The following is a 10,903-nucleotide window of genomic DNA, read 5'->3' as shown; positions in this document are numbered from 1 at the left end:
TAGCAACATTTTATGGTCATCTGTCGCAATATATCCTCAAATGGTCAAACATTCGCCTCAAATCATCATCTTTAGCAATATTTTATGGTCATCTGTAGCAACATTTGAGGCATCTGTTGCTACAGATGATCGTCAGTCGCAACATGTGACACAAATGTTTCTACACATGCCATATGTGTCAACCTATCACACATCTGTAGCAACATATGACACATATGTGGCAACATATCACCCATCTTTAGCAACAAATGATATATCTATGGTCAAATTGCTATTTTATAGGACCCATATGTGGTAATATTTGAGGCATCTGTAGCAACATTTAAGGCATATGTAGCAACATACACCTCAAGTGGTCGAACATTGGCCTCAAAGTGTCAAACAAACATTTGATCATGAATGCAAAACTACGTTTTTTTATTTCCACAACTATGATAATTTTGATGGTTGTACACAACTACATAAGAATTCTCTATCCTCTACAATATTCTTCTTGGTAATGATTAATAATACAAGAAAAAAACACCAAGATTAGCTTCCACATGCTACAACATTTGGTCTTCTTCTTCTCCTTCATCCCTCATTCGGTACTTCTTTTAATATGACTTTCATCAACAGTTTCCAGCTTCTTAATTTTGTTCACCAATCTGAGAATAACAAACTTAGATCGTATATCAACATTTTAACGATCCCTCCATCTAAAGAAGTTGCATGCATTCTCCTGAAATACACACCACAAAGAAAGAAATTTAAATTTAAAAAAAAATAAAGAGATCTGAGGTTTGAAGTCTCCAAGATTGTAGAAATGAACATACACGATAGTGTGGACAAGACCAAAATCTTCGACCTGGATTGTCCTTGACCATGAAGTTTGCATTGGAAGTAAGTCTCCATGTTTGCAATATATTTTCACACCCAACATGGTATCATTTTCATCATTAAAAATTTTTAGTATTGCATTTGACATCATATCAAAAGTAATTAAACAAACAAAACTCATTCATTAGATCTATATTTTAGAAGCACATTCTTCCCTAGACCCAAAGGCCAATCAAATTAGTTGCGTGTTAAGAAAAAAAATAAAAAAGACTGATGAAAATGAAAAAAAATATCATTACATTCGAGATCCATGAGAAGCGAGAGGTCGTATCGGAGAGAGAGAGAGAGAAAGAAAAAAAGCGTCAAAACTAAAGTGGCAAGGATGAAAAAATTGAAAACCCTATTCTTGAAATGAAGATGTGTGTGTGTATATATATATATATATATATATATATATAGCAACATTTGAGGCATCTATAGTAACATTTGACGCATAAGTAGCAACATATCGCTCAAATGGTCAAATATTCGCCTCAAATGGTCATCTGTAGCAACATTTTATGGTCATCTGTAGCAATATATCCTCAAATGGTCAAACATTCGCCTCAAATCATCATCTTTAGCAATATTTTATGGTCATCTGTAGCAACATTTGAGGCATCTGTTGCCACAGATGATCGTCTGTCGCAACATGTGACACAAATGTTTCTACATATGCCATATGTGTCAACCTATCACACATCTGTAGCAACATATGACACATATGTGGCAACATATCACCCATCTTTAGCAACAAATGATATATCTATGGTCAAATTGCTATTTTATAGGACCCATATGTGGTAATATTTGAGGCATCTGTAGCAACATTTAAGGCATATGTAGCAACATACACCTCAAGTGGTCGAACATTGGCCTCAAAGTGTCAAACAAACATTTGATCATGAATGCAAAACTACGTTTTTTTATTTCCACAACTATGATAATTTTGATGGTTGTACACAACTACATAAGAATTCTCTATCCTCTACAATATTCTTCTTGGTAATGATTAATAATACAAGAAAAAAACACCAAGATTAGCTTCCACATGCTACAACATTTGGTCTTCTTCTTCTCCTTCATCCCTCATTCGGTACTTCTTTTAATATGACTTTCATCAACAGTTTCCAGCTTCTTAATTTTGTTCACCAATCTGAGAATAACAAACTTAGATCGTATATCAACATTTTAACGATCCCTCCATCTAAAGAAGTTGCATGCATTCTCCTGAAATACACACCACAAAGAAAGAAATTTAAATTTAAAAAAAAATAAAGAGATCTGAGGTTTGAAGTCTCCAAGATTGTAGAAATGAACATACACGATAGTGTGGACAAGACCAAAATCTTCGACCTGGATTGTCCTTGACCATGAAGTTTGCATTGGAAGTAAGTCTCCATGTTTGCAATATATTTTCACACCCAACATGGTATCATTTTCATCATTAAAAATTTTTAGTATTGCATTTGACATCATATCAAAAGTAATTAAACAAACAAAACTCATTCATTAGATCTATATTTTAGAAGCACATTCTTCCCTAGACCCAAAGGCCAATCAAATTAGTTGCGTGTTAAGAAAAAAAATAAAAAAGACTGATGAAAATGAAAAAAATATCATTACATTCGAGATCCATGAGAAGTGAGAGGTCGTATCGGAAAGAGAGGGAGAGAAAGAAAAAAAGCATCAAAACTAAAGTGGCAAGGATGAAAAAATTGAAAACCCTATTCTTTAAATGAATATGTATATATATATATATATATATAAATAAATATTTGGTCGATTGGGCCAATTTTAGTCTTAGCTTAACATAAGGCGTTTTGCCTATCATTGGGCCAGTTTTAAAAAGTACTTACACGTTTATAGTTATATGTTGCCACAGATGCAGTATCTGTTGCAATTTCGCCAACAGAATATGCATATGTTGTCATAGATTAAACATCTAGGAGGGACTAAGCGATGAACTGATCGATTTAGGAATGGGAAAATGAAAATTTGGAACAAAATTTAGTGGTTTAGACCATAATTAAGCAATAAAAATAAGGTATAACATTTGGAACAACGATTTAATAGCGTGTTATATTACTATCATATGGATTTACTTGGTCATTGTGTGACGAACTAATGGGATGATAGTCTTTCTAAATATAATTGATTGAATCGAATGAAGGTTGTTGCATTGGACCATAAATTGATACTTAGGCATGTTGTATGACTATATATTAGTGTTACATATCGAATTGGGTTACCATTTAATTGAATTAACCACTAAAAGACACATTTTATGATATAAGATGTTGCCACAGATGCAATATCTTTTGCAATTTCGCTAACAGAATATGCATATGTTGTCACAGATGAAACATCTAGAAGGGACTAATCGAAGAATTGATCGATTTAGGAATTGAAAAATGAAAATTTGGACCAAATTTTACTAATTTAGACCATAATTAAGTAATAAAAATAAGGTATAACATTTGGAACAACAATTTACTAGGGTGTTATATAACTATCATGTGAATTTACTTGGTCATTGTATGACGAACTAGTGGGATGATAGTCTTTCTAAATATAATTGATTGAATCGAATGAAGGTTGTTGCATTTGACCAAAATTGATACTTAGGCATGTTGTAGGACTATATGTTAGTGTTACATATCGAATGGGTTACCATTAATTGAATTAACCCCCAAAAAACACATTTTATGATAAAAGAGGTTGTCACATATGTCAGGTTTGTTGCAATTTTGCCAACAGAACCTGCATATGTTGGCACATATGAAACATCAAGGAGGGACTAATCGACGAAACATCAAGTTGGACCAAATTTTATTAATTTAGGAAGAATCCCATAAAATTAAATACTTCATCTAATTCATAATCACAACGACATAAGTCACAACGATATCGGCCGTAAGAGAATCGATGAGTAGTGCAACAAATTGGTCTTTCTCCAATCTTTTGAGGTTCATGTGGGAAGATTCCATGAAAACTATGTCAAAAATAGTCTAGACATCTTCTGAGGATGGTATACTCATGTTGCCAATGAAACTTGTGTCTTCTCTCATTGATTCACCGCCTTGAAGATTAAAATTATGGCATGCACATATCCTGCACAAAGGTGGCCACCATCTGCTACTCGCTTAAGCATTCCCAATCCATTTGAATTGCTACGCCTGAAAAAATCATACTAAAGAAGAAATAACACATTTAAAATTCAAATTACATTGATAAAAACGTGAATGCATACGAAAAGAATTAAAACTACCAAGCCATTTCTATATAAGGCTTCTAAATTCCTCGATTCGCTACACTTTTCCATGAAAGAAGTGTATTTATGATAAAATAAAAACGGTGATATAAACACTGGAATGTTGCGCAAATTTACCTTTCAATATATAGTAGATTCATTAGCAACTTCATTTAGGAGCCTGGAACTAAAAAAAATCAAATCGAATGGTCAGGAAATCGAATTAAAGAACGAAAATTGTTTAATACGTACATACCTTAATTTAAACTCAGTAAATCTTTGAGGGAGTAGGAAGCAACCCTTTCAACGATAACAGTTACTAGTCCCTCGGAAGGGATTCAATGTAGTTTTTTTTCTCAATGTCATATTTGAAGATTTCTTATTCTGACTTCCCATCATGAAGATAATTATATGAAAAGACATAATTTATGTTCTTCTTATATATATAATAATATAAGTATAATGTAATGAATACAAAGATTCACTTTTGAAGACGAAGAGGCACTTCTGAAGAATGTGAAAAGTTGCAAATACTTAATGTTGCAACAGATTTAATTCGAAAATAAGTACACATGTTTCCACATAATTCGAAAATAAATACAAAAGACAAAAAGACAATATTTTCACCATACGTCATAAGTTGCCACATATTTAATTCAAAAATAAGTAAAAAAAGACAAAAAGACAACATTTCCACCATATGGCATATGTTGCCACAGATTAAATTAATCTCACACAGTTGTATGATGAAAAAATTTAACTAGATAAAATAGTTGTAAATCACAACTACACAATTCATAACAAATATCCTCTTCATCGTCGCTTTCCCTAGGCCAACCATTCCTGCGGGCGATTTGACGAGGTTGATGCACATTGCAACAAATGGGTCTTTCTCCCAACATATTAGGTTCTAGCACCCACATTTGATTTAAAATGTATCGCAAATGGTGTCAACATCTTCTCACTATTACTGGCACGTTTTTTTCCCTGTTGGCAATGCACATCAAGCCTTCTCTCATGGATTTACTGCCTTCAAAAATTGAAATTACGGCAAGCACATACTATGCAACTCGGTGGCCACCTTCTGCTGCTTTGTTAACCATTCCCAATGCGGTTGGATCATTACAATTGAAAAAATTGAACTATAAAAGAAAGAACATATTAAGAATACAAAATACATTGATGAAAATGTGGAAAAAAAATGAAAAACATTAAAATTACCATGCCTTTTCTGTATAAGGCTTCTAAGTTCTCCGATGCTATGCAAATATGAAAGAGATGGCTTGTTGATTCATCATCCATCTAGGTTTCGGGGAGAAAGCTGACCAATGTACCTTATGATATACATAATGTTCATTAGAGACTTCATTGAGGAACCTGGAATTTAATTTAATACTCACTAAATCTTGTTGGGAGTAAGAAGCAATCCTTTCAACGATGAGAATTACTATTTCACTCAGGAGGGATTCAATGAAGTTTTCCTGGTTTCTTTACTAGTTGAAACCATTTTTGAGACAACTTTTGACTTATTCCCCCCTTCTGTTATGTTCTTATAAAATGCCAACAAATTTGAAAAGTTGCAGAGATGACTTTTCAACAAAGGATAAAAACTGAAGAGTCGTAATTATTATTAGGGTCTCCAGTAATTATTGATTAAATTGTTGACAACACAACACTTAGAAACAATAATTATTTAAAAGTATATTGGGACAAATTCATATTAATTTTTAAATGTGTAATTGACATATGTTGTCACATATGAAATATGTTGTAATATCTAACACATAGTTGACATATGTTGACACAGATACGTGATGGTGTATTATTTATCACTTAATTGACATATGTTGCAACATATGAAATATTCTGTTTTAATATCCAACACACAATTGACATATATTGACACATATTTGTTCAAAATTCATTACAAAACAAAGAAGGGCAACATATTTCACCATGAATTTCCAAGTTCACTACATATATTGCCATATATGGCAATTTAATTAATCCATTGTATGAGACAGAAAATTAACTAGATAATCTAGTTCTATATCACACCTACATAAATTACAATAAACATCATCTTCGTTGTACTGTCTTGGGTGTCGTCTCCAAGGATAATCAATCCTGCGACCATTCGCTCATATTGATGAACATTGCAGCAAATGGGTCTTCCTCCCAAAAAATCCTGGCACATACATTCCACATAAAATATTTCGCAGATGATTTCGACATATTACATCTGGCTCAATTTTTTTCGTGTTGGCAATTAACATTAAGTCTTCACTCATTGTTTCACCACCATTGAAGATTGAAATTATGGAAAGCACATACTCAGCTCTAGTGTGGCTACCGTCTGCTGCTTGAATAATCATTTCCAATATAGTTGGATCGCTACGGTTGAAAAAAACATACTACAGAACAAATAACACATTTAAAGTACAAAATTAATAAAAATAAATACAGTCAAAAAATATTAATTATTATCACGCCTTTTCTGTATAAGGCTTTTGAATTCCCTGCACATTTTCAGGAAAGAAAGGACTTGTTGAACAATCGACCATTTACTATAAGGAAACCTGACCAATGTTACCTTCTTATATACCGAACGTTCATTAGCTACTTCATTGAGCAACCTGGAGCTGAGAAATGAAATAAAATGATTAGAAAATTAAATGAAAGAGTGAAAAATTGATTAATAAATAAAATGATTAGAAAATGAAATAAAAGAGTGAAAAATTGATTAATACATAAATACCAATATTTAACCCTCATTAAATCTTGTATGAAGTAGGAAGCAACCCTTTTAATGATATCAATTAATAGTTCCCTCGGAAGGAATTAAATGAAGTTTTTTTAGTCATAGCAATTTTTGAAGATTTCTTATTCATATTGAAAATTCAGTGAATTTTGAAAAGTTGGAAGAGAAGAGAAAGGAACAAGTAAAAGTTGAATTCAAATGCATTTACTTATTTTTATTTTATTTTTTTTGAAAATTTGGTAAAAATTGAAGAGTCACGTCATTAAAGTTTTTTTAAAAAAAATTAAAGAGTCGCGTCATTGTAGTTTCAATGATAGTAATGATATCATCACATTACACGAAAATATTTTTTACAAATATGTTGGTACAGATTCATTTTTTATAGTACTTAATAGACATAATTAACATATGTTGGCACAGATACAATTTTATGTTGTAAGATCTTACACATAAGTGGCATAAGTTGCGACACATGCAATATTCTGTGTTAAGTGGCAACACATAATTGTCATGTGCTGCAAAAGATGAAATATTTTGTTGTAAGTAGCGATACATAATTAAATAAATCACGCATTATATATAAATAACATCACATAAGTTGATTATAACTAAGATAAGAAGATAGGGATCATCCTCAAATAAGAAAGAACATTCATTAAAATTCAACAACATTTCTAATGGGGCATTTTGATTTGGGCATTTAGTTTTTTTGTGGCCAAAGTCCCTACATACAGAACACTTATTTTTTCTTGTTGGAAATGATTCACCAACTTCACGCTGTCTCTTATATTTCCTTCTTCCGGGTTTACTTAGATTAATATGTGGATGAGGTATTTCTCTCTGTATGATATCTAAAGGGACGATCCAAGAATCTTCAAGTGGCACCGAGTGAATTTCTTGATAATACGTCATTATGTATTTTTTCACCGAATAATATGGAAAGGAGTACACGTAAATCTGATTTCCAAAATTGACAACATGTTGGGATCGAACCGCTGCCATGGCATGTGAACAAGGTATTTTGTCTAAGTCAAAAATTCTACAAGTACAAGTTCTTCTTTGTAGATCAACAGTAGCAACATCTCCATGACCAGTGACACTGAACTTGTAGTTAGCGATTTGATGGGCCAACAACTTGTTGGCCGCGTTGACATACTCTGATATGTCTTTTTCAATTGAGGGAACAAATCGATTTGCAGAGTGCACCAGTTCAATATGCCACTGGTAATATAACAATGCAAATCTCCTGTTTATTTCATCAAATAGTGCGACAATGAGAAATTTTCTTTCAACATCAAACATTGCATTCACCGACTCCACGATGTTTGACGTCATAATGTTATATCTACACAAAAATATAAAAATCAAACAAAGCACATAAAGTAAAAATAAACTCAAATTAGATGGTACCTATTTCCCAGGCAAAATGCCCTACTGCATGTGTGGAATTCAATATGTTCAAGAGTTTCAGCCGCCTTTGGTACCAAATCTCTTATTTGATTGAAATGGTCATTGAACTCACATATATCGTACGCCTTTTCTGCTTTATAAAAATGAGACACTACCTTCGAATTGTGAAAGTTAGTTCGAATATTTTCTCCAAGGTGTCTCATGCAACAACCATAATGAGTGCAGGGTAGATTCTCGTAACCATCTTTCGAATACTTGGATGTCTATCAGAGATAATGCACAACTCATCAATATCATCTACAAAGCTTCTCATATTTTAAAAAAAATATTCTATGAGACATCGCATTCCTTGTCCACGACATAGAATTCCATTGAAAATATATGATTCTCGACATCTTGTGCCACCGCCGATAGCAGAACTCCTCCATACTTGATCCTGAGGAATGTATCATCAACGGCTATTACTTTCTCATTTCTTGAAAACTAATTATCCAAGTAGCATATGATACAAAGAAGTACTGAAACCTCCTATTTTCATCGAGCCATAATGTCGTCTTACTTCCTGGATTTGCAACTTCAAGCATATAACGATACGCATTAAGCACTGCATACCCGTGCTCATGTGTTCCCCTAATATTAGACTTAGCATGCTTCATGCCCTTAAAAATCTTCCAATAGTTTACCTTACAACCCAATTCTTTGCGGAGTTGATTCGACATGTCTCTTGAGGATGGCTCTTTACCATTGAAAAACCTATTTTCAAAGTACTTATATATGACTTTTATCGTGGCGTGGGGATTATGGCTTGTAAGATGCTCTGAACCACACGTATGATACTTTTTATAGATTCTAAGGGAAAACCTGTTGCTATTTTTAAAATTCACAACCCTCAGCAACCAATTGCAATTCTGATATGAACATTTAAAGGAAAACACATTACGAGAATTGATAACCTTTTTCAATCTAAAATCTTTTTTCAAGCAAGCAATTTTCAATGAATTTGCCAATTCTTGCTTGTTCTTGAATGTCATTCCCTTATAAAAACATGTTTCATCATTTCGAACATTATTCACACGTGAAGATTAGGCACATGGATTGTTGTTGCCAACTATAGGTATAGGAGGAAAGTTGCTCTCAAGGTCCAGCCCTTCAGCTTGACCTTCACCTTCACCTACACCTTCACATACACCTTTACCTTCACCTGTTCCAATTTCATCATCGGGATTATTCATGTCCGCAGGATCAAATTCATCATTAAACATATCTTGATGGCTTTCGACTACATTATGATCCTTCTCGATAGGATTTTCTTTCATATAGACTCTTAATATGGGCGGTTTCTCTGTTAATCCCAAATAAGCAATCAAACTAGATTGATAAGTTATTCTAAAAGGTAAAACCTTCTCATTATGAAAAAATTGGGGAATGTTACTCATGACAAAATCTTGCGATTTACAATTTTATCCAGACTTTTACACGACTAAATTGAAGAATTCATCACACAAAATGTTTTTTTCGACATACATCCCTACTGAACTGGCTCCTCGTTTATTACTATTCTCCCAACGCCATATGAATCAATTTCTCTTCTCGATCTATTCACCACGACAATCAATCCCTACAAATATTGACATTGTATCTGAAGAAATTAATTAAAAAAACAATTAGTAATTATGAAGAATAAGTATATGCTTCAACATATGACGATTCTGTGGCGAGATGTAAGTCATATATTGCTATATATGACTGTTCTGTTGTGACAAATAAATCACATGTGGAAACATTTTTGTGTTATATCATATGTTGCCACATATAGATTTTCTGTTGTGAAATGTAAGTCATACGTTGCTACATATGACTGTTTTGTTGTGGCAATAAATCACATGTGGCGACATGTCTATATTATATCATATGTTGCAACATAAGACTATTCTGTGGCGAGATGTAAGTCATATGTTGCTACATATGACTGTTCCATTGTGACAATAAATCACATGTGACAACATGTTTATATTATATCATATGTTGCAACATATGACTATTCTGTGGCATGATGTAAGTCATATGTTGCTACATTTGACTATTCTGTTGTGAAAAATAAATCACATGTGGCAACATTTTTATGTTATATCATATGTTGCCGCATATGATTTTTCTTTTGCGAAATGTAACTCATATGTTACTATATATGACTGTTCTGTTGTGACAATATATCACATGTGGCAACATGTTTATTTATATCATATGTTGTCACATATAACTTTTTCGTTGCGAGATGTAAGTCATATGTTGCTACATATGATTGTTTTGTTGCGATTGAAATAACAATTATGTTGCTACATATGACTATAATATGTTATAATAGTCAATTGTTGCAACATACACAACAATATGTTGGAAACGCGAATGCAAATTATTGAAAAAATTGCAGGTACCCAGATCAGATGATAATGACATGAATTAATTTCAAATAACTATTAATTTACTTACCAAAACAATGATGTGTGACTCAATCGCTTATGAAGTAATTCTAATTGAAACAAAACGAAATTTGATCCACTAGTTACATATTTGGTAAACCTGATTCAAGAAGAAGAAAGCACAAACACTAGCAGCGAAGA

General features: G+C 32.7%; 2 long non-coding RNA genes across 2 annotated transcripts; both read right to left on the bottom strand.

Annotated features, from left to right (window-relative positions):
• Positions 1 to 393: 393 nt before the first annotated feature.
• LOC107028276 lies at positions 394 to 1,591 on the bottom strand. Its single transcript, XR_001457813.2, has 2 exons — positions 816 to 1,591; positions 394 to 721 (listed from the first exon to the last, which is right to left on the bottom strand). It is a non-coding gene; the product is annotated as an uncharacterized LOC107028276 (long non-coding RNA).
• Positions 1,592 to 1,760: 169 nt separating this feature from the next.
• On the bottom strand, positions 1,761 to 2,539 carry LOC107028275. The gene is made up of 2 exons (XR_001457812.2): positions 2,183 to 2,539; positions 1,761 to 2,088 (listed from the first exon to the last, which is right to left on the bottom strand). It is a non-coding gene; the product is annotated as an uncharacterized LOC107028275 (long non-coding RNA).
• Between the last annotated feature and the right edge of the window lie 8,364 nt (positions 2,540 to 10,903).

The sequence above is a fragment of the Solanum pennellii genome, chromosome 8 (assembly GCF_001406875.1).
Source record: "Solanum pennellii chromosome 8, SPENNV200".
NCBI classification, from domain to species: domain Eukaryota; kingdom Viridiplantae; phylum Streptophyta; class Magnoliopsida; order Solanales; family Solanaceae; genus Solanum; species Solanum pennellii.
Note: the sequence above shows the minus strand (reverse complement) of the source record. Positions and strands in the feature narration are given on the sequence as shown.